General features: G+C 38.2%; 1 protein-coding gene across 7 annotated transcripts in view; it reads right to left on the bottom strand.

The window, feature by feature from the left end:
• Positions 1-26,209, bottom strand: part of LOC127629152 (extracellular sulfatase Sulf-2-like) — a 242,361-nt gene that overhangs the window by 189,646 nt on the left and 26,506 nt on the right. For 6 of the 7 annotated variants that reach the window (XM_052106243.1, XM_052106242.1, XM_052106241.1 and 3 more), the window contains one exon: positions 3,344-3,409. The exons of the other annotated variant lie outside the window; for it this stretch is intronic. The gene's annotated coding sequence lies outside the window, so the exon portion shown is untranslated. The remainder of the gene's footprint in view (positions 1-3,343; positions 3,410-26,209) is intronic. 7 annotated transcript variants of the gene reach the window in all.

Genomic DNA, 26,209 nt, shown 5'->3' with positions numbered 1-26,209 from the left:
CTGGCGATGGTAGACACGAACACCGGTTGCTCCGATGTCCATGTGTTGCAAAAGTCGGGCTTAGCACCATTGTGGATCCGGAGTGGCCGCTGCGTGCTACCGCGCCGCCATCTTTGATCAATCTCACAGAGGTTATCTCACAGAGATGGGGAAAAACAAAATGAAACAAAACAGAGTGACAGGCAGATTGAACCTGATGTTCCATTATCCTGCTGGGAAATCAGGATGCCTGTTTTCTAGAGCATATCTCATACCAAGCATTTGTGTGTGTGTGCGTGCGTGCATGCGTGTGTGCGTGCGTGTGTGTGTGAGGGAGAAAGTAAGACAGAGATAGAAAGAAACTTTGAGATACAAAACAGACCAAGTCCCTTTCTCACTCATTCTCTCTATTCTATGTATGTATATCTTTTTGTACTGTTCTTAATATTCTGAGACACACACACACACACACACACACACACACACACACACACACATATACACAGACTGCAACTGCAGGACAGCTGGAAAGATTGAAACAATATGCACATTGTGTGAGTGTGTGAGACACACAAAGAGAGAAAAATATATTTATGAGAGGAACCTACAGGGAATACGTTCTCATCTTTTTTGCTAGAAGGGTGTGGGAGAGAGTGAGTGTGTGGGACGTAAAAACAGAATTGATCAAACTTACCGCAGAAAGCCTTGGATTCAATCATAGGTGAAAGTTCACTGACCTTTGTCAGCCACAAAGTGTTTTGAAAGTAGCGTGCGAGCAATCTGCATGCAACATATGGTTCAAGCTGTCGTATACAGAGATACACAACTAGTCAAAAGTTTTGACACACAATTTGAATCTTGATCTTCCTCATGATCTTAAAAAATGTTTTGATTTAAAAGCTTGTGCTTAAATGCTTGAAAATAGTTTTATAGACAATTAAAATATATGCTAACGAATGCATTTTCGAACAAAACTAAAATTGATATTAAAAATGTTTTTGAATGGGATGCATCGGACCGGTTAGTGCAGCAACGTTAGTTTACAGCATGTAAACAATACCTTTTTTTTTTTTTAAAACACAACAAAACTGTTTCACAACAACAGTTTTGGTGGGAAAAATGCATATTGGATTTCACAGCATGCTAAATTCACACAATATTCACCTCAAAGCAAAAAAGTACTTTAAAAATCAGAATTTTTTCCACATAAACTGCCATTGTTTTGTAAAGTCACACAAAATTGAATCAATATGATTAAAAACCAAAAAACGTTGCTTCCAAAAAGCATGATCAAAGAAAAAAATAGTAATAATATACAATTTATCTCCACTTGGGTCTCTGAGGATTAAAAAGCAGATCTGTAATCTAGGCAAAGGGTGACTACTTTAAAGTAGCTAAAATGTAAGGCAGTTATAATTTCAAATGTGTTGGTCACTACATAATCCTTCTACTTCTATTTTTGCATTCTCATAGTTTTAATGACTTACTAATATTCTAAATGGGGAAACAGTAATAATTCATGAGTAACTTTGTAATGTATGTGTACATTTGCATGTGAATATGAGGTCATTCTGTGTTAGTATACTGTTTGTGGCTATCAGGCAGAAGTAATTAAGCATTTGTGTGTTTTCTCCTAGGGTCGATCTACCACACAAAAAGGTCAGCCTGTGTGTGTGTGTGTGTGTGTGTGTGTGAGTGGGCGGATTTGGGTGGTTTAAGAGGACTTTTTTTTAGGTTACAAACTGGTAGTTACTAGGGTATTATGCTATACATGTGGTTTATGAGGACATTTCTAGTGTCCCCATAATACAAATCACTTAAAAAACATAAAAAATAATGTTTGTTTTTTTTGAAAATGTAAAAATGCAGAAAGTTTATTGTGATGGTTAGGTTTACATTTCATTACATTTACATTTATGCATTTGGTAGATGCTTTTATCCAAAGCGACTTAAAGAGCCCTTATCACAGGAACAATACCCCCGGAGGAACCTGGAGTTAAGTGCCTTACTCAAGGACACAATGATGGTGGCTGTGAGGATCGAACCAGTGACCTTCTGATTACCAGTATGTGCTTTAGCCCACTACGCCTCCACCACTCCACAGGGGTGGGTTTATGGTTAGGGGATAGAATCTATAGTTCATACAGTATAAAAATCATTATGTTTATGGATTGTCCTCATAAGGATAGCCGCACCAACGTGTGTGTGTGTGTGTTTGTAACTGAACACTCCACAGAGCACTGGCCCATTTTACTTCATTCATATATTTATTCATTAAATTTTGTTTGCTTTTCCTTTTACATCAACTGATTCATCTCTATGCAGTCTCCATCAGACACTTTTTCCATCTCTCTCAGCACATTCACCAACACACAAACATCATTTACAAACAAGTTTCAAGGTATAGCCAAAAGCCTGAGACCGCTACAGAAAATTAGCAATATTTATTTACTGTATTTTTGTTCGTGCAAAATGTAATTCAGTTTTGTATGATCAAGTACATTTACAATTTACAATTTTGTTGACAAAGTTGTGCAGAGAACTGGTTAGTATTTGGTATGCCCCCTTTAGCTTTAATGACAGCAAGCTTTCAAGCTAGCATGGTCATGTTTGTAAGACCTGATGATCCACGTTATCCTGCATGATCTGACAATGTCCCAAAGAGCATCTTGTGTGCTTCAGTGGAATTAAGAAAATCTGAACTCAACATGAGTTAACATGATCACAAATTTGCTTACATTTTGATTTTGACCTAGAAATACTGCAAAATCTTCATTTTAGGTCATAACTTTACACTGTTGTACTATTTTCAAAAAATTTCCAGGTTTAAACGAAAACAAATAGTGGACTGACTTTAACATTTAAGGTAACACTTTACAATAAGGTTCCATTTGTTAACATTAGTTAACATGAACTAACAATCAACGATTATTTTACAACATTTATTATTTCATATGAATTTCAACATACTGTATACTAATATACATATAAACTCAAAACAATTTTTTTTAACATTAGTTAATTTACTATGAACTAACAATGAACATTTGCATTTTTATGAATAAATGCTGTAAAAATAAATTGTAATTGTTTATTCATGATACCTCATGCACCTCAAGTCAACTAATGTTAACTAATGGAACCTTATTGTAAAGTGTTACTACCATCCCTATACCATGACGGTACCACCAAAAAATGCAATTTTGTAAAGGACACACAATCATCTTCAATAAATAGTTTTGTTACTTTTTTGCAGATAATGATCAATGCAATTCAATACAGTTGGGAAGGAAAATAAGACATTTTCTCAACTCGCCAACTTGGCCGAAGGCCAGTGTCATTGGTCCAACATCCTGTCACTCACCTGCCAATCCAGAGATCCAGGCTCTCAACAGTTCTAGCTGTGTGTGGTTGAATGTTCCGCCTTGTTCTACAAAACAAGCAAACAGGCACAAACGTCACTTCTATTGCCCCAAACCATTAAAATCCAAAGTGTTAATGCAAATGTTTATTTCATCACATCTTTAGTCAGCTTTCCCTTTCGTTTTTCCGAATGTCTTTATCTCAGCTGTTTTTTCTCTAAATGACAGCAATTTATTTTCCAGTTCTGTAAGCTTAAACCTCATTTGCTCATACCAAGTCATGTATGGGCCACATTTAATTCCTAATCAAAAGACTTTTGTGAATGCCTCTCTCTTTCTTCTTTCTGTCTCGTATTCTCTCTCTTGCGTTCCCTACCTTTTCCCCCTTCTTTTCTTTGTGTCTGAACTGAGCTCTGACCAGAATACTGATGTCATAGATTTGTGCAGTGCATTTGGACATGCGGAATGACTTTCTGGCCTCTTTTTTCCTTGTGTACTGCCAGGTCCTACAGCGTTGAGGCTGCTGAGAGAAAGCAGGCCCAATTTCCAAAGCAGGGGGCTTAGTGTGGGCCATGCCACAAAAACACACTCATGCAAAACAGAGCACAACAAGTTTATTCAGGTGAACTGGGCTGAAAATACACTCTGCAATCAAGAGAAGAGCTTACAGAGACCTTAGCCAGGCAGGGTAAGTTATTTAGCTTGATGCTAATGACAGTGTGGGAACGACCATAGGAATGTATGAGGAACTGAAGAGATAGCCGATCAAATGGAATCAGTGCTCCATCAATCACTGTGATTAAGATGTCAATCTGTCAATCTCGAGGATTAAACTGAGGGGACTCATGCATATTCATGAACAACTTCTGGGTCGGATGCTAATGTGTTAAGCTATATTAAAGAATAGGTAAGACTGAAGCATGTGGAGAGGCAATTGAAAGAGCCACCATTCTCCCAAATCAATAGCAGGGTTGAAATGGTCTTTTGTCAGTCACAAAAGGCTAACTTTTGAGGTATAAAAGTAAGTTACGTAAATCAGTCCCACCATGATTTCACAGCACTTTTTCCTGATTTTTGCGGAACAAAATGACTGAATTTGCTGCGGCTATATGCTCAAAAATTCTGATGCACTTGCTGCATTTTTGGTGTCATTTTGCTCTGAAAACTCTAATTAAAACAAATAATTAATTGTGTACTTGTGTAAGTTGTGTTTAAGATGGTTTAAGTGCAACTGCCTGTAATTATTTTAGTGCATAATAACTGAAATAGGGGTTGTACAACTTGTAGACAACTCAGTTAGTTGGCTAGTTTTGACTTTAGTCGACATTTTGAGTCTGTGCTGAGTACTTGCAGATCATACTATTTCAGTTGTGCTTGTTCCATATTCAAACGATCTCTGTATTTGCATAACTTTTTCAAATATATTGTATGCAAATCTATTTCAAATTAAGTTAAAGTGTAAATTAAGTGAACATGGAGCACTTTTTACAAATGTACAAAGCTAATATGAGGAGGACCTGCTTTACATTTTAAATGTCTATTTTCACATACAAATCAAAATTCTTATGACATGCCCTGAAACCAATCAAGAAACTATAGGGACATGGCAGTTTAATGACTTTTTATGACAGTATAAGTAACATAAATGCTTACACATAAGTGTGCACAGGAAGAGAGAGAGTGAAGCAGCACTTATACTATGTAAAGATGGTTAGAATGGTAAATGGTCTGCACTTATATAGTGCCATTTGAACCTTTACGGTATTCAAAGCACTTTACACTGTGACTCATTCATCCATTCACACACACATTCATACACCCATGCAAGGCGCTAGCCTGCCATTGGGAGCAACTTGGGGTTCAGTGAATTGCCCAAGGACACTTCAGCATGTGGAGTCATGTGGGCCAGGATTCGAACCACCAACCCTGCGATTAGTGGCCGACCCGCTCTACCAACTGAGCCACTTGCTCTATCTATGGTTTAAATGTTTTTTTTTTTTTTTATTATATCTGTCAACATGACAGACATCATTTGGAATTATCCATCAATTTATTTTAGATTTGGAAAATATGTAAAAAGTTTGGTTAACGTAATCTTAATGCAATTTTGGTAAACAAGTATTTTGCACAAGGTAAACATTGACTCACCAAGTAATGCAAGCCCCCAGTGAACAAAATGACACAATGCTTAGTTGAAATGCAAAGGTCAAAGGCTATTCTGGCCCCTAGACATGGTTCAGGTCAGCTCTTCAGTGTAAGACTTGGAGAAAAAAAAATTCACGTGACGTATCAACTGCTAGGTGAAAATTATAAGTAGCAAGATTTTTGAGAAATTTCAGTCAGGTTTTAGGGAATTCAACCATTTAGAAACTGCACTTTGCAATTAGAGTGACCAATTACTTTTTAATTGCAGAGGATTCTGAAGAGTGCTCCATTTTAGTGTTGCTTTATTTAACTGTAGCATTTGATAAAGTTGATCCTTCAGTTTTAATTTATACATTGAAGAGATATGTGGGAAAATCTGGGGTGACTTTAGACTGGTTTGTTTCTATGTTTCTGTGTCTATTGGAGATGAGATGTCCTCTTCTTCAACAATAAATTGTGGTGTTCCACAAGGATCCCTGTTAGGGCCAATATTGTTTTCTCTCTATATATTACCACTTGGTTCTGTGATTCAAAAATACAACATTGTTTTTCATTGCTATTCAGATGACCTGAAATTTGATGTTGAATCCCAATAATCTGTCTAATTTAACTGTTCTTCAAGCATGTATAGGAGGTATAAAAATTGGATGGCATGCAATATTCTTCAGTTAAATACTGATAAAACAGAGGTTGTTATAATCGGTCATGTTTCTGAAAAAAGTCAGATTGAGTCAGCACTTAGTCAGGTAGTCCCAATAATCACCATGTGATGAAAAATGTGGGATTCTATAGGGATACTAATTAAAATTTTGAATATAATGTTCAATTTAGTTGTATTCAGTTAAGGAACATTTACAAGGTTAGACATGTCTTAAATTTTAAGGATACAAAGAAGCTCATACATGCTTTATTTAGTCTTGTCTTGATTATTATAATGCCCTCAGTCTTAAATCAATGCACGGCTACAATCAGCGCAACATTTTACAGCTAGGCTTTTGACACGAAAAAGGTCTTTTAATCATAGTACTTCAGTTTTAGATTCCTTGCATTGCTACCAATCCATTTTACGGTTGATTTTAAGATGTTCTTTATTATAAGGCATTACATGGGTTGGCACCAAAATATTTAGCAGAACTTTTAAGGCCTTAAGAAACAATTGGACCTTTGCTCTTTTTGTCATGAATGGTTGGCTGTTCCAAGATCCAGATGGAAAACTAAAGGTGATAGAACATTTGTAACGAAGGCCCCAAGATTATGGAACAGCTTGCCCAGTGACATAAGATCTGCTGAATCTGTGTCTGTTTTTAAGTCTCATTTTAAAACTCATTTGAATAGACTTGTTTTTATTACTATGTGGATCCATTGTGTTTTACAGTGTATGTTATTTTTATTACTATGTGGAAGTGTTGTGTTTTAATGTGTGTGTGGCTTTTACTACTATGTGAATATGTTGGGGTTTACTGTGTGTGTTTTTGATTTTATGTTTTGTGAAGCACTTTGTGCTTAATCACTATAAGGTGCCATATAAATACAATTATTATTACATTATTTTAAGTCTGTAATGATAAGTCAAATCTAAAACACTTAAGAGTAAGGGGTTTGGAGAAATACCTATCCCTACGTATGAGCAATAGTAATAGTAATGCTTGCCTTAGCAAGCACCACCAATAAAGCACAAAACGTTCCAAAGTTACAATACTTTTGGACAAATTTGTGCAATTGCTGAAGGTATCTGTCAACTGACAGATTTGTAAAGGGGTTGAGGTGAATTTGTGAGTGACTCTGTTAGTGTCTTTCACTTGCGCAGTGAGACACATTAAGGTGACATTGACAGGAGGCCCACGCTCAGCCATCACTCAACATCCTGCCTCCAGCCATGAGCCCACAATGATCCTCTCTCCTCTTCCTCTCTACACCCTCTCTGTCACTCCATCACGCTCTCCTCCTTTCCTCTAATCCACCACCAACCTCCTATCCACTCATTCTCAATTTTTATATCTTCCTGGGTCAATCCTGTTATGCAGTAACTTTTCAGCTATAACCTTTTAGGCTATATTTGAGATAGATCAGCTCTATCCACAACTTAACTATAATATTACAAATTAATCTGCACAGTAAATAAAGCCAACACACAAGTGATCTAAATAGTCTGCTTGTCAGAATGCATTTCTTGTGTTGTGAAAAAGCCATTGCCATAACAATGTGCTACATGCAGTGCAAAATCTTAAACACAGAACATTTTGTCTCTATAGCAGAAAGAGTTCACAACACACTAATAAGCTAAGACATCACTATACTCTTTATATGATATCATTGCATGAATTTAGGCCAATTTCTGGTTTTTAAAAGGTATTATATAAGTTGATTCAAGTTTGGATTTAAATAATATTTGGTTTAGGTTTTGCTAAATTGATTTGATTATTTTTGGCAAAATTGAGGCTATGGGGAATACCCACAATCGTTTGAATTATTTATTTCCTTGGTCAAAGGGAACTTATTGGGGCATTTAAATAGTTGTTATTAAGAATTCATAGAAGTCTTAGCTCTTTTGTAGTATTGTTTATGTTGTTTTGTTGCATATAGTTGTTTCGTGTGATGTCACCATTAGTCCAGTCCTTGTTAACTCTATTTCAGTTTTTCAGTATTTCAGTACAGGTATCTATGCATTTCAGTGAAGAATTTGAGTTTATTTAATGATTGACCTAGGTTATTGCCTAATCTTCTTTATTTAAGCTGTGTTATTGTATGATTGAAATTTGAGTCAATTCACCTAATTAGAAACAACAACATTTAACTAGCAAATCTGAGTTTTCTACTTGCATCTAATTACTTTAATTTAAATATTTAAGTTCTTTTATGAACTTCATTACTTAAGATTTGGAGACACCATTAATAAATTCACTTGATGGAATAAGCTTACTCAATTGAGTAAAGCCAATTTATTAGGGTTTTCAGTGCACATTATTATATATTTCCCTATTAAAATGTTAGTTCCTTTTAATGTTGAATATATGCCATTTAAGACAGAGTAAAAAAATTACCCAAATTTATGAATATGACACGACTAAATATGGACTAAGTTTAGAAGGCATTTTCTTCAAAAGACTAAAAGTAAGACTTAAACTAAAATTGGTTTAAAAAATTTAATTGAAAAACACTGATTGTAATTTAAGGTATTTTTAAGTATTTCTATTAAAGTTATACCAGACTTTCAAAACTATGCTCTGGTTGAGCTCAGGCGTAAGTAAATTAATAGGATGCCCTCCTTCCCGGGTTTCGGCACCAATGTAAAACAGTTAAAGGATGGGCAAGGAGGAGGCGAGAACCGGCTTGACAATATAAATCATAGTTTAATGGTAAACTTAAAAGACAACAAAAACACACATGACGGACATGTCCGCTAACGATCTCTCTCTCCCGCACGGCCCTCTGCAGTCAGCCTTTAAACCTCATGGAGGCATAATTAGCCTAATACGGGACCGGTGTGTAGGATCACGACCCGGCCCCGCCCTCCGCCCTGCCACAAACATAATCTCACTTCATGTCATTATGAACTGGCTTTGAAGAGATATTACAACAGACTAACAGGATGGATTTCTACATTTAAAAATTCTAAGTTTAATATTTTATACAATATATAAAGATCAGATGCATGATTGGGACATACTCCATAAAAGGAATGACCCTCATAATCCCTCTTTATCTTTCTTCTCTCTCTTCTGTTACTGTGGTTTTTCTCTTCTTCTGCCCCCTCCTCTCGCTCTGTCTATCTTTCTCACTTTGTAATCGTCCGAGTGCTGAAAAGAGCCCCACGTGGGAAGAAAGTTAGCCACCATAGATTAAATTAAACCCCATCAAGTAGAAAGCAGACACCAAATGCCCAATGCAATATTAAAAGGCTGGCATACTCAAGGGAGTGTGTGCATGTGTGTGCGTAACTGAGTCCCTCTTTTCAGTCATTCTTCTCTGACTAATGTAAATCAATGATATAAAATGGCTGCTTTCCTCACTACAGCTGCAATGACAGCAAACAGGCCGAACCACAGACCTTCTGTCGCCAAGGTGATGGATTGGTGTGAAAAAACTGATTCAGAGCCAGCTTTCATCTTCCTCTCTGTCTGTCTTTCACCCTTTTCCATGTGTCATGATTTCTCTTATCTGTTTCTTGATCTCTCATTTCTATTTTTGTGTGTAGGTCTGCAGTGGTATATTTCAGGCAAAACACTTCTAATGGAAATGTGATATAACAATTTGAAAATCTCTTCTGTAATTACAAAATTTAGAATTCAGTTCATGTGCAACAAAGAAACACGCATGCCTTTGCACTACTATCTTCTTTTCTGTACTGCTATTCCATGTACTTAAAACTAACAAAATACATTATTACAGTTCTCCATCTGTCGCTCACTTCAATGTTGTGTCGAGTGAAGCAACACTAGGGGACTACTTTGAAGGCCTCGGATGGTTTGTGTTCTCATGGCTCTCACTTTCCAAACCGTCATACTGGCTGGCTAGGACCATCCGACTCGGCTATGCGACTCAGTTCGCAGGGCCCCCGCCCCCTTTCGGCAGCGTCCGCTTTACCTCAGTGCATGGCGGAGACGCCAACACCCTGCCCTTACTTCATCATACCCAAGAAAGGCGGCGGCTTACAACCGATCTTGGACTTGCGAGTTCTCAACCGGCCCTTACACAAACTCCTGTTAAAAATGCTCACGCAAAGTCACATTTTAACTTCATCAAGATTGGTTTGCAGCTGTAGACCTGAAGGACTTCCACGTCTCTATCTTGCCTCGACACCGACCCTTCCTACGGTTCACGTTTGACGGCCAGGCGTATCAGTACAAAGTCCTCCCCTTCGGCATGTCCCTATCCCCTCGTGTCTACTCAAAGGTTGCAATGGCAATGCAGATGCCTTCGAAGAAGTTCCCTACTGTCGATTCACTCACAACATCACACAACATCTCATTCCCTCCATCAGGGAACGGAGGTTACAACAGTAACCTAGATGTTATCATTGCAATAAAGTTTGGTAACTTGATATTACACACATCTGTCATAAAAAAAGAAAATAAATTAAAACAACAGAAAGTTCTAAAAATTTTGGAAAAAATAACAGCAACAATGGTATATTGGCATGTGGTTACTATGTTACATTTTTGTGAAAAATTACATAATAACCTAAAATATTTCTTGTAACATTGTATAATTTAGATGTTGTTTCATGTACAATGTAGAAACGCATTGGATTTGCACTTCTACTCTATGTGTTTTTCTGGACTCCTCCTGCTGTACATGTCTAACAGAAAATTTACCACCATGGTTTATGTCAAAATATCATAATTACTACATTTAGCAATAAAACTGAAGTAACCAAGCCACCACAGTCAAAAACAAATAAAACAGTTACGTGACTGAAGAGCTGAAAGTTTTTTTAAAACAAAATTTACAGTTCACCTTACATAAAATGCAGAAACCTGAAGGACTTCAAGCTGCATTCTGTCTCTCATGATTTTCAGTACTCGCTGAAATCGCTTATTTGCCCAGACGTTACATGCAGTCACTGCTTTTCGTGCTACTTAAGTGGTTTCTCTCATTACGCGCCCTACCGCTCAGCATGATTTATACGCTTATTCATATTCAAAATGAAGTGCTTTTAATCACCACGCAGCATGCGTCTGTTTCACATAACTTCTCTGAAGAAGCAATTAATTACTGCTGCTTCGCCAACAAGCCAGAAATTAATAGAACATAAAATACTGGCCCTTTGTTTGGAGAGGAGAGGTGGAAATGCACACGAACACCTTGCAAGTGATTAAAATCACACCAGCCATACTGGAATTTAGCTGAGCTGCCAGATTATATTTTAAATTAGTCTGTTTTAGTTAGAGTTAGGATCATATCAGGGCTCAACTGTAAGCATGTGCCAGGTGAGAATGTTTAAGGCTAGTTAATAAAACTATCACTTGCCCAATTGGGCCAGTATGATCTTACATTTATTGTGCATGCGTTTTTATTAGTTGCAAACTGACAAATTTGTTGATGTGAATTCTGATGATTTAAAATTGTGAAATGGTTGCAATTTCTAGCTGGCTAACAGACAAAGCTTTATCGAAATTGCAAGAATTACTTGTGATAGTCTTAGGCCACATCTACACTAATCCGTAATCTATGCTAATATTACTGTTAACAGTATCTTGATGCCATGAATATCCTAAATGAGCAGTTTTGGAAAACATTTTTTTATTTAATACTCAGTTTTCAGTGGAGGAGAACACCATTCCAGTGTGAATGACAAGCAAAAAATGTGCAAAATCAAAACGTATTAGTGTGGAGATGACTTTAGAAGCATTAGTAAAAATCATGTTGAAAGTTAAAAACAATCAGTAACGTTTTTTAGCAGAAGTGTGTCTATGATTGATCTGTCATGAAGTTACATTTATAGCTGTATAATTTAAATAATTGCAAATTTAAAACCATTGTATGGTAAAAACATTTTATTTTATGAAACATTATTTAAATGTTTTTCTCGTACATAATAAAATGCGTACTGTATGTGTGAATAAATGTAGAGTATATCAACCTCAAAGACATGAGACTTGAATTGGACCTCAGGTACATTAGTTAGTCATAATTTATTTTAACTATTTAAATATGTACATGTTAAAATGTTCTTGCTGTTTTCTAGTGGACTTTAAAAAATAAATAAATAAAAAGAACAAATGAGCAGATTAAATTCCTATCAAACTTTATTATCAAGAGAATCTTAGGTGCACATTTTGGAGAACAATTGTGATTTGTTCAGCAACGTGGCCCCACTTTGCACACTGCACAACCAATCTATTCCCGTGCCATTTATGAAAACAATTTACTACCGCTCATACATTCTGCATTTTCACTATCTGTTTAATGAAAATTGTTTGGATTACCCTTTTGACTACATTTTTATTTTATTTTATTTTTGAGCTTTGTGCCATGGCAGAAAGAGTTGAGAGGACACAGAACATGATCTGAATCAATCTTGCATTTCTCACATAAAAGCCAGACTCTGGAGCACAAACCACAGGGCCACGACTTCAACCTCCCTAACATTTATTAGAAACAATACAGGGTATGACAGTTTCTCTTATTGTCTCTCTCTCTGTCAGGATGGTAGACTTCTGTTACCTCTGGGGTTTGCATCCATGCTTCCAGATGTTGATTAATAATTTAGATGATCCTGGTAAGACAACCTACTGGCCGCTTTTCCATTTGGCAATTTAAAAATGCAATGGAGAACAATACCAGAGCTTTTGACCGTAGTCGTACTGCACAATGCTTTGAGTGTTTGTGCTTGATTGTACATGCAGTGGTACAGTGGAGGAGTAGAGGTCAGTCAACGTGACAGACAGGTCAAGCTGTAGTAATATACAGCATTGCAGCTGAGACAGGTATATTGCAGCAGTGGTTCTCAACCAGGTGGCCACTAGGGAGCCTCAGCAAGTGCAAACGTGCAAAAGCTATCAGCTACATTTGTTAGTAGGGCATATGAAAAACAACTGGTAATGTTATATTTTCACTTCTGCACATTAATTTGTCTTATGTCTGACAATTTTTTTTTAAATGTATTTAGTTCTGCCACCAAAACATATAAATAGGCCTGCACCAGAACAACAGAAAAATCCCACTGACACTCAGGTGACAGTTACTGATGAAAATGCTCCAGTGAACCAACTGGACCCAGGTGATGACACTCCCACAACAAGCTACAAAATAGACAAATGCTTTGCTGGCAGTCAATCAACAAAGTGTAGAAAATATCATGACATTTACCTTAGTTATGGCTTTGTTTTATTTTCCAATAGCAAAGATTTGCCTCAGCCACGGTGTGTTATATCCACACAGTTTCAAATGAGTGTATGAGGCCGATACCATCACTGTTAAAACTAGACATGATTTGTGTGTCAGTAGATGAAAATTATTAATACTATTTACATTCTCTGTAATTTAATGGAGCATACATATTCTGACGAGTATCATATTTGTATAAAAGATGCATGTCACTGTCGTAGAAATATGCCTGACATTCATCAGGGATGCGGTTCTATCGGGAAGACACGCAGGCTTGAGTGAAGTTTAAGATGCCATTTATTTGATAAATGTAAAACAGAAAGCAATGTCTCTCTCTTTGGCGTAGGCCCCGTCCGGCGGTCCGAGGGAGTTGTGCCCGGAACCGTCATGTCCTGCCGGAGATAGGAGGCAGGGGCGAGAAGCCTACCCCTGTGCGGGACAGGGCTCAACTGGTGGTGGTGGGGTGGTGGAGGTTGCCTGTGTTTAGCACACTGAAACAGCAATGTGATAGATTGTGAGCAGACTTATAAAGCAATGGCTTACATGCGATTGGCTAGGAATTACCCAGCTAATGATGTGATGATGTAGAGCTGCTAGTCTTCCCGCTAGAACTACGCTGCGCTTCCATTTATTGCACAAAATAAAATAATTTTTTACTGTTCTGATTCATTGCATACAGTCCATTTACACTACCAACTGTCTTTGTTTATATCACTGGTGCAAGACAGGAAATTGGCTATATAATAGGATGCAGAAGGTGAAATAACCAGAGAAAAACCTCAGAATTAAAATGCACTTGACCCAGCCCATTGGCACTGTGCGTGATTTCGCCAAATGCACTTAAGCCGAGACTTAGTGCATGCTTGCATGAAAATACCAAAAATTCATAGCCATGTCCACTGACTATGGCATAGCACTGCACTTAGTGCTAACGCTCTTAAAATAGGACCCCAGATCTAGCTGATTTTGAGAGCTCATCCCACTCAAATCTTTTTTGGTGCTAGACAGCTAAAGAGCACCCAGTGTGTCATAATGCAGCAATGAAGGTATTGATACCACTCATCAACATTTATTTGTGTGAGTCTGGGTTCTCAGCCACGACAGCCCTCAAAACTAAATAAAGGGCCAGACTGACCAATGAGGATGACATGTGTCTTGCCTTATCAAAGATTTCTCCATGCATTGACCAAATTATTATTCATCACCAACAGCAGTCCTCACACTGAGTAGCATCACAAGTAACCTGCAAATTCTGAAGTACCTTTTGTTTTTATTTATTTATTATTATATATATATATATATATATATATATATATATATATTTTTTTTTTATCATAGCAAATCAAAGATTTGTATTGATATGTAGCCACTGGTTTGCAGAAAAAAACAACACGGTTTCAAAAATATTTTTGGAATGTTTTATTCTGATTGCTGTTCTCTGGGCTATAAATCATTAAATAAGATATGATTCATTCTAAATTAACATACCCAATCCTCGCATGTATGCAAAATGTTGTCAAAGTCCACACATGCAATCCATATGCATCCTCAAAAATGATCCATAACAAACACAACATTTTAACATACAACTTTTCTGGACATGTATTTAATGCAATTTATTAGCATTTTGTGTAAAATTTGATATTTACCGAAAGAATTATCAAACAATGATCTTGCACAACATATGTTCTCATGTCTCTAACACGAGAGAGTACCGAAAAGCAAGTGTCACAAAACACTGGCTCTTAAAGGGTCCACGTCCAATTTATGTCTAGAGTTAAAATTCAAGAAATTTCTCCACATGGCTACATATAGTTTCATTACTTATGCTTAATAAATGCCTGATCATTTTACATTATAGAGGTACATACAGCAAGTTTTACAAGAAGTTTTACTGCAATAAAAGGCTAGTTTCAGAATGCCTATTGTAAGTCAAGTTCAGATTAAGGAAAATTTTGTTGGTAGAACTCCAAATAAATATGATAATACTAAATTAGGGTTGAACGCTTAATCGAAATCGAATCGCGATTTGAAATGTTGCGATTAGCTAATCGCAAAAGGCTGCGATGTGGATGCGATATGAAAATTTTGCAGTGAGTCTGGAGCTGAAGCAGTTTCATATGCATCAACCCGAGTGACGCGACCGCGGCCGAGGATACCATAAGCCCCAGGAGCCTCTGGAATAGTTTTAGAGGAAACACTGTGCCTGGCTCAAAGAGAGCGAGGCACCTTAGCACCGACTGCGTGCGCTCGTTCGTGAGGCGTACTGTCATCGAGACTGAGACTGCGGCCGAAGATACCATATGCCCCAGGAGCCTCTGGAATTGTTTTAGAGGAACCACTGTGCCGGGCTCAAAGAGAGTGTGGAACCTTAGCACCGACTGCGTGCACTCATTCGTGAGGCGCGCTGTCATCGAGACTGAGTCTAACTCCATGCCGAGAAAAGAGATGCACTGAACCGGGGAGAGCTTGCTCTTTTTTCCCAGTTGACCTGAAGCCCTAGACGGCTGAGGTGCCTGAGCAACGGCCGAAAGGAAGGACCTTGTACTGAAATGCCTGGCCGTCGAACACAAACCATAGGAATGTTCGATGTCGAGGCAGAATGGAGACGTGGAAGTACGCGTCCTTCAGGTCTACCGCTGCGAACCAATCTTGATGCCAGACGCAAGTTAGAATGTGTCTTTTCGTGAGAATTTTGAATGGGAGTTTGTGTAAGGCCCGGTCGAAAACTCGCAAGTCCAAGATCGGTCGTAAGCCGCCGCCTTTCTTGGGTATGATGAAGTAAGGGCTGTAGAAACCCTTCATCTCGGCTGGAGGGACAGGCTATATCACGTCTTTGTTAGTAAAAGGGTCGCGATGTATAAAAGGGATCTCCACATGCAGGGTGTTGGCGTCTTCGCCATGATCCGAGATAAAGCGGACGCTGCCAAAAGGGGATGGGGATGGTCCTGGCCAGCCAGCGTGATGGGTTGGGAAGTGAGAGTCATCCATCCAAGCTCCGTGCGAGGGGCATTAAGGGGACAACCGTTTTTGACATAACTGGCGAAGCCTCGCAGCGGGGTGGAGCAGGTAGTGTGGTGTCAGGAGGTAAAAAGCGAGTCTCGAGGCTTTGATGCTAAGAGAAGACTTGCACCACTGTGAAATCATCATCCAGCTTTCGGGGGTCCGAGGGAGTAAACAGACTGGCTATGAGCTGAGACGCTCTCACCTCGAGCCCGAACGGAAGCAAATGAGCATGCTGGGGGACGGGTGGCTCGCGGGGATTTACCCAGCAAAACCGAGCCCGCTGTATGCCCCAAATTGCCTTCATCGCCAGCCTGAAGTGGCTTTCTCTCGGAGAGTACCATGGTTATGTTCTCGCACTGAGAACATGAACCATTCATATAACGCTACCTGCGTGTGATCGCAGCCCAGGCACAAGAGGCAGCTCTTATGACCGTCAGAAGCGGAGAGAAATCGAACGCGTCCAGGAATTACACAGGGTCAGAAGGGCATCTTTATAAAGAAGCCTCCTGAAAAGGACATTCAACGGCAGCTGTGTATTGCTCTTTTAGAGAAAATAACTCTTTCAGCAGCAGTGCCCAGGGGCAAAAATAGGCTCAAAGTCAAAACTATTCACTCAATGCCGCATTTGGGATGCTTCTGGGACACTTCACCTTGCGACTAAAGCTTGCAATGTAAAAGGTGTTATCTGTTAATATGGGCGTCGAAATGAAAATTCGCTCACGCCTTGCTCACGGAGGATGTGTGAACCCGGCATTAGCGTACTTTAGGGGCCATCTGAAAATTCCACTCACTATTAAATACAGGCAGTTCCAGTCACTCATTCAGTTGACGTGCAAGTTAAACATAAAACATTAAAAGTACACTTTTACATTCCAAATGTTACAGTAGGTTACCAGTTAATAGACTGAGCTACTACATGTGAGAGTAAATCCAATAATATGAATACAGTATTACATTATTTAAAATAGATAAATAAATAATAATTCACCAAAATGTTATTTTGACATTCCAAAGGTTGTATTAAGTTCACAGTGGATAGACAGAATTTTACTGTATATACTATAATACTGTACATTCATCACTCTGGCGACTTAGTACATGTGATTTTTAAATTTTTTTTTTTATTCAAACACCCAGTTAAATCCTGCTAGACTAGTCATGTAGAGCAGGTTTTATGAATGTCAGTATACAGTAGGTTATGCTAAAATTATCTCTCCTCTCTTTCTCTCTATCTTCCCGGCTCTTCTCCATTTTGAACCTGTAAATTTAAACAAATTATGGTCTAGTCTAAATTGAAATGTATTGATCAATCCATCTTATAGCTGTGAACCAACATAAAAGTGAAAAGAGAAAGCTAGAACAAGTGAGTGAGAGAAAGAGTGCATGAGAGAGAGATTGGAAATTAGTTTGGCAAAATCCAATCTCAGGGACATGTAACAAAACTGTCAGATCTTATTTAAAAAGCAGCCTGGGTCCTATCAAAACTTACTCTGGGAATAGATGAGGAAAGAGGAGATAAACAGAAGAGGCTCTGGTGAAGAAATCCCACAAGAGTATTCATCTCAGTGACCTTCAAGTGCCTGACCACACACATACTAAGTGTGCATAAGCACACATGCATCCATTCAAGCCAGCCAATCACTTGTAAGGGGGAAAACTATGGCTGATAACTGATTGGCATGGAGCTATAGAAAGACAGACACATAAAGAGAAAGAAAGAAATTCAGTGTGGTGGGGATGTTCAATGCAAATAAAAGGTTTGTGCAATTTTTTCCTGATCTACAAGGCTATTCTACAAGTATGAACAGCAACCAGTCAGGCAAGTCTCACAGTGAGACTGATCTCACTGTGAATTCGGCAACAACAGGTCAAAATATCTGCTGCTAAATTTAGTCTGTGTCTCCTGAAATTTGAATTACTGCTCCCAGTGGCCAAAGCTGGAAGTGTTGTTGAATGTATGTGCACGTGTGAGCTCCTGCTTTCGGGTGAAATATCCACAGAGCGGATCCAAAAGAGACTTGTTTTAGTTCTAAATTAGGCAATATAGTAGTTAACAGAAATGCATATTTTATAGAGCATTATGCCTTAACCTGAACCAAAACAATCCTCTGTGGAGTAAAAATGCAATCTTTGAGGGAAAATGCTACCTCTGAAATGCACTCATCTTTAATAATGTGAATGCGTGTACGTCCTTGTTTCTATGGGACAAGAACCTCCCTTACAAACTTGACACAAATATGCCATTATCAGTAGGCTGTCAGTAGTGCCACAGAAAATGGAGAACACATTTGAATTGATGTAAAACTTCAACTGATATTAGAAGGTGCTTTGTCAGAAACATGGCAAAATGGGGTTCGTTTCAGGATACCGGAACATTCTGCAGCAACATGTAAAATTTCCTGTGTTATCATGTTGGGGCAGGATGATCCTTGTATCAGATGCATAACATCTTGATGAAGGTACCCAAACAGGATCCCTAAATGTTATACACCAAACAAATTTAATTTAATTCATTTATTGCTCTTTTTGGCAAACTTAACCAATTTAGTATGTAACTAATATATGGAGAAAAAGATACTTAATTTGGCTGTTTGGGAGCATTTGAAGGAGGATTGACTGATGAGTATTTTGAACTGATTGTTACTGAAATAATGGCTGACAAAATCTGTGACTCACTTTGAAGGTGGGACGTGAATCATATCTAGGAACCTGTTTTGGGGGTGGGTTCTTTCCAAGCAATCACCTTGCAAAGTGCTGCTAAAAAACACAGAACACATTAGCAACCATATAGCAAAACTCTTTCATCATGATTGTGATTTCTGCTCTAAATATCTAGTTTAAATTTTGTGATTCTTGAAAGATTCACTTGAGGATACACTAAGCAGACATCACTCACAACAGCAAGCATTTGTACAAGACAGACCAGATCATCAGTTTCTCTAACTCTTCAAACACATAGAAGTTCATAAAATCAGCAGTACCTTAAAGAATATTGTTGTTTTAGACAGTGCACTTTTAAAGAATGACAACCGTCATTTCAGGAAAGCAGTTCTCAAAGAAGCATCCACAACGCGCCTGCAGTGGCAATTTTTAATGACATCTGGGCATGAACGGAAAGATCGTCGAGAAAAGCACTTTTGGTAACTTTCCTGAAGCGCCTGCTTTATTTGGCGATGTTAACAAGGCGATGGTTGATACGGAATCTGTTTTCCTCTGAGGCGTTTTTATTTGAGTGTCAAGTCACCCATGCAACTCCTTAAGGATTCGGCCCGGCCTGGTGTCAAGTAAACAGCAGTCTTAGCAGGAAAGCAGTACTGTAATTACCCAAATCTTGCCACGTGTTCTCACAATGCTTATCCCTCTCAGTCAAATACAGTCATTAAGCTTCCTGCCTTTTCGCATTCAAGCACTCACGCTTTTTTGTTATGTTTTGTCTGTTTTCCAAAGTATTTAACATGTGATAATTAAAACCTGCTGCGCTTTGTTCTCTTGCAGCATTTCTTTGTTCTCTCTCTAATAAATACAACAAGAGCACCAATAAACCTGTTAAATGCTAGAGGAGGTTGTCCAAGAGCTTGAAATTGATTTTACTATACAGAATGGTTTGGATAATTGGTTCCCAGCCTGCACGAGTATGTGATATTTTCTCTTGGGATGGTGCTACGAGGTGTAACAAGGCAAGCTTACATGCTGACGACAATCATTTAGACAAGCAGACAAGTAGACAAGCAACTTGATGGATACACCATCATCCTATTTAGATTTGTCCCTAGGCTCTGCTTTTCTTGTCATTCTCACAAGTAGACAACCACACATTGCAAAACATGAGTATACACAAGCCTTTGCGTGAGGCGATCTTTTAAACATGATTACAGCATTCATTTACAGTGAAGACAAATCAGATATGGCAAATATTTGACAGCTGCCGCAGTTTATATTTACAGGTCCCTGCAGAGGAAACAATTTCTGCATCTTTCTCTCTCTCTCTTCTGGGACTCACAGAAAAGGATCTCACACTATATTTTCAGTGAAATTACAACAGGTGCGAATGAACATTTACCTTAGTTATGTTGCAACTCACTTTCATAACAATACATCCCTATAGCAACATTTTGTCTGCACCACCAATATGACCCTTGTATTTGTATTTTTAATGTCAACTGGTGATTTCAATACTTTACCTAAAATTACATTTGAAAATGGAATGAACTGAAAATTATTTTATCATAGACTTTTTTATTATTATTTTTGTTTTGTTTTGTTTTGTTTGCTGTGGGACACAAAGGGATTTTTACAAATGTCCGAGATGCTGCTCAAATGATCAGAAAAACACTATAAATATAATCATAAAAGTAATCCCCTATTGGTGCATCGTATTCTGTATCTTCTGAGGCTGTGTAATGGCTTTGTGTGAGGAACATATCTAATTTAATTCTTCATTTAATAATCCTCGTTACCATCTGGTGCAGGGTCATTTCTAGCTATAAATGATATAAAAATCTGTATAGGGCCCCAAAGCCACTAGGGGGCCCCTGCAAAGCAAGGTATTTTTTTTAATTGTTTCATTTATTTAATATTTTTTAAACACTAAAAGCTGCGAGTTAGTCACCAACAATGTGTGGTTTGTGTTTTTTTATCCTAAATTTAGAGGAAACATGTAATAACGTATAGATGAATCATAATTTCTACATGAAAACATTTAGGTTTATGGTTAGTGAATGAGACCTATTCATTTTCAGTTTTCTTTCTGTTCTTTCTGTTCTTCCAGAGGAAAGGCAAGTGCAGTCAATACTACATATTTGAATACCTTTAAACATTTAGCATGTCCTGTGTTTCACCTGCCATTGACAAGACTGCACAAGTCTAGCATTCGTAGGTCTACATGCTGTCAAATTTGGCCTTCACTGGGAATTACACAACAGCCTTCCTATTTAATTCTTCAGTCTATGAGTCAAGTGTACAGTTCAGTTAAATATTTAGATACGTTCTTTTGTATGTCTACTCTGGCCCTCATTACAATTTTTCAGCTCTCGCGTGGGAATCAATGATTAACGGTGCTCAAGCCCAGTTGCATAATCTTAATTCTACTCTGTAATGGTCCATACAGAAGAACGATTGTTAATGGAGACAAATAAAGAAGAACTGCTGTGTGTCTGTTGTAAAAGGAAAACCACAAATGAGATCTCTTTAATATATCCATTAAATTGTTTCTCCTCGACAGCACTGAGATTGTTTAGATTTTCTCCTGAGGCTGAGGGAAGTCGGCATGCTGTTTCCAAAAGTTTCGGTACCCTTACATTTTTGCATTGGTTTCAGTGTGTTTACCTTCCCACGTGGCACGTTGTGTTGCCAGCGTGACCGACTCAGGTTCGAATCCAAGTTGGAACAAGGAAGTTCTCGCACTCACTTAATCGGTGATGAGCATGACTCGGAGGTTGCACTTTCCCCCCTAACATTTAATTTTTCTCCACTAATGGTTAGGTTTGGGTTGGGGGGTAGAGTCCATAAAATATGCATTCCTCTTAACTATGTCCTGTACAGCTGATAGGAACTCACTTCACAACTCGCTTTTGGCTACTTCTCCTGGACATAAATGGAGCACAGACATGCATATCTACCCTACAACACTTACCGCTTTGGCAACTGGGAGCAGTGTTTTAAATTTCTGTATAACATCTTTTGAGCTCCACAAAATACAGAAAGTCACACAAGTTTGGAACAACATGAGGGTGGAAATGATGACAGAATATGAATATATGGTTGAACTATCACTTTAAGAAAGCGTGTCAGATTTGGATGAATCTGTCAATTAGAAGAGAAGTTTGGAAACCAGTTTCTATTAATATTATTGTGAAAAACATGAACAATATTCAACAGGCCCAATCATATATAATGCTGAATAAAAATGAAGCATGATCATGCTTTATTAATGCCATTGCCTAATGTCACTATTTTACTTCTTTTAAAAAAAAATTACTGCATGGATTCTTAGTTCCATATAGACTGTAAAAAAAGATGGACGACGCCCCTTCACTCTTTTCCATTGGTCAGAACTGAAGCCGCCAGTGTCCCGATATGGCGCTGACATCTTGGAACAACATGAGGGTGAATGATGAAATAATTTCCAATAATAATAATAGAATTATTATTATTATTTTATTATTATTAAATCGTAATAATTATTATTATTCTGTAATACATTTTAAATGTGTATTATTTACTGGAATATTGGAATATGAATGTACGTCCATTATGTTACATTTGAAAGTAACTTGTTTCTCGCTACTTGAGCATTCTTATTTTTGAATACTTTTTTACTCTTACTCAGGTAATTATGGACATTACTTTTAGTTTTACTTGAGTAATTATTTTTCAGGTAATTGTACTTTTACTTGAGTACAGTTTATGGCTACTCTAGCCACCTCTGCATGTCTCATCATATTCTACCAAGACCAAATTCTACTTGTCTAAAGTGTGCATTTTTTATTGCTTGTGAGTAATTTTAGGAGAGACCTCTAAAACAAAGCCAATACTTATGTAAAACATAATTAAGAGCTTTGAAAGAACAACTTCTGAACAATACAATTTATTTTGTAGCCTATTTGTGGGATTAAAAAAAACTTTTGCCTCTTATTAACTTGTTTACACACCACCTCTGGGGATTAAAAGAGCTACATTTATATTCAGTCAGTATGCATTTCACTTCTCTCTCGAGCTTGAATTTACTTATCTACACTTCTTTAGCAGTGTTTGAAATGCAGTGCTTTTCTTTTCAGAAAGCTTCATTTAAAATTTATTATCAGACTTTATTTTCAGTCTCCAGAACCAGAAAACAAGCACATTACTTATGTGAAATGTGAAAATGCATAAATAGCATATTTTAAATTGCTTGAATTTATCACGTGATTCTTTTCTATATACACCTTCTAAAAAAATTCTGAAATAAAAACAATCCTTTCTCTTCTATAATAATTCTGCTAAACTAAAACAGAAATTTCACACCATACACTTTCCACCAAAGTTCAATTATTCACAAATCTATTCTCCATTTATCATAATTTATTTATGTTCATCCTGACACCTTGTTTACCTCTCACTTCATCTCCCTGCAGATATATATTTTAATTTGATTTTATATGAAACATGACACCTAATGTCTGATAGCATTGGTTTGAAGAGCTGTTTAAATGAATCACAACAATATTTGAGCGTTTTAGTGTGTGAGAGAGAGCGGGTGGTTGAATGTGTGAACCTCTGCTTCTTTGCTTTTAATCAGTGTAAATATCTTACCAAGTAGACAAAGTTTCTCTCTTGCTCAAACATAAACAGCATTCACACTCACACAGAGCTTTATACAGCATGTTACTGCTCAAAGGCTTCCTTTCTGGCCTCATTTCTTAGCTCTCTCTCATCGGCTACATTTACACGAACCCTCATAATGCGATTATAATGCAATTAAGGCAATACTGCGATTAAACTGTAGCTCATGTAAACAGAATAATACAATTATTTTATTGTGATGCTTATAATCAGAGTAATTATAAATCGCTGTAAATATGTGGATCACTCCTATTTTAATCACTTTGGACAGGCATGTAAATGCTTTAATTGCATTTCTTCCACTCTCTGACCAAAGTGGGCCTGCGCAATCGCAGCAGATGCATGTTGTTACCATTTGCACTGTTTTCCACCACGTTAGCCCCACGGAAAGTTGTGAATATCTTTTTGCAGTCTGAATTGAATGTTGGTGAGATAAAAAATACCATATACCGCAAAATCATGGCAAGGAAGCGTTACAGTTACTAATGTAACCTCCGTTCCCTGATGGAGGGAACGAGGCATTGTGTCGATGAGTTGACACTAGGGGTCACCCTTGGGAGCCCAGACATCTCAGATTTTTGAGAAAAGGCCAAAGAGAATTGGAATGTGGGATTTGCATGCCACTGTCCCAGACATATGGGTATAAAAGGAGTGTAGTTTGCAAACACACACTCAGGTTTCACAATGAGGAGCCGAGCCAAAGACCCAGCCATTTCTGCGGTTGGTTCAGTGTTGTGGCAAGAGGGACACAAAGTCTTGTTCCCTTCATCAGGGAATGGAGGTTACATCAGTAACCATGACGTTCCCTATCTGTCACTCACTCGACATTGTGTCAATGAGTTGAACCAGGTTACGCAGACTGGCAGTGCGAGACGGGCAGAACTCTGTGTGCCTCGTAGCCATCGCAGCAAGCCGTCGCGTAACTACCCCCAACATGAAGCTGTCCCCTACACCTCAGAGAGCGGCTAACTGCTCAGAAGTTTAAGGACTGGCTGGCCCAGCCATAGCCTTCTCTCCAAAAAATGAACAAATCGTTCAGCTGAGGGCCATATAAGGTCCACGTTGGGGGGAGGGAGGACACCGCAGAGACCACATCCGGCCCCGAGGGGGGGGGATTAGAAAACCGCTCTTTTCTTATAATGTGGGTACCGCAGCCCTTGGGGCATGCGGTGAAATAAGAAAAGGAAAATAAAGAACTTCCACCCGGCCCTCCACGGGGGAAGGAGTGGCGCTCTTACCAGCTCCTGTGCAGCGGATCTCCCACTTCCTGGGCTGCCAGTCTCAGGGAACACTTTGAAGCCTTCTTGGGTTCTTGGCGACGGCCATGAGACAGGAAGAGCCCCAAGTGATCGACAGGAAATAATTATAATTACTGAAATTACATAAAATCTTCATAAACCTGCATTAGGACAGAGTCTTGTGATATAGTTTAATTGGTGCAGCTTAATTGTAGGCATGTTGAGAGAAAAGGCCTAGATAGAAGGCCAATAAAGAGGTAGAAAGATAAGCAAAGAGTGTAAATAATAACCGACTGATTGTATATTATCCCTTACATATGTGTTCTATATTTCATGGAATGTGGGAATAAACTGTCATATACATTCAGGTACTTTGTGTGTCCATTGGTTGCACTTTTCTGACAGCAAGAGTTTGCATACCTTGCAGCTAGGTCTCTCTCTCTCTCACACACAGCCAAACTGAGTGAGTGGGTATGTACTGAAATACATATAAAAAGACAAGCACATACTCTATGCAAGTATGCATGCATGTCGATGTAGCTACTGACACAACGGAGGACAATCCTGTGAAAAAATGTGAGACACAAATGGAGAGAGGAATCATCCAATAACCCCAATTCCTACTCTCAGCTTTCCACATGGGTGGAGTGTAGAATCTGTGCATGTGTGTGTTTATAAGAAGCTGAAAGTGAGAGAAGCATTGGGGAACTTAGTATGCCTGTGTACCTGTGGTAAGCATGGAATATTTCAACAAACAAGGAACAGACCTTGCATGAGCCCCTCTACGTGTGTCTGTGTGTATTGGCATAAAGCCAAATCCTGACTGATGTTCCATTCTGAAACATTTACGCTGACCTGCAAATTGAAGGAAGCTGTCATTCAGAGTGAGTGCTAAAACATAGGCAAAGATTGTGACTAGATTCAATTCACTTTGATACAATTGGGACCAAAACATCTTGATGCTATACAAAAAAGTTCCACAAATAACTTTTTTCTTATGTACAGTTTTCTTTCGTAAACCATCTATGTACTTGTGCTTTAAAACCCCAGAAACCCATATGCCCATCTGAAAGATGTATCATTTAATGTCAAGAAGTTTGAACATCAAAAATTTCCAAAGAACCAGTTTCCAGCAATCTAGACTTGCATCAGTCTAGACAAACTGAGCTTTTGTTTTAAAAAATTTACAAGTTGAGAACACTGGCATGGAGCAAATTTCTCAAGATGAGAACTGCTTTTTCTTCAGTAAAATGTACGGATTGGAGCCAGATTGGTTTAAAATGGTTCTTTATAAGTAGAGGGTTCTTTCCTTAACATAAAGTGCAGTTT

This window comes from Xyrauchen texanus, chromosome 35, assembly GCF_025860055.1.
Source record: "Xyrauchen texanus isolate HMW12.3.18 chromosome 35, RBS_HiC_50CHRs, whole genome shotgun sequence".
Classification (NCBI taxonomy): Eukaryota; Metazoa; Chordata; class Actinopteri; order Cypriniformes; family Catostomidae; genus Xyrauchen; species Xyrauchen texanus.
Note: the sequence above shows the minus strand (reverse complement) of the source record. Positions and strands in the feature narration are given on the sequence as shown.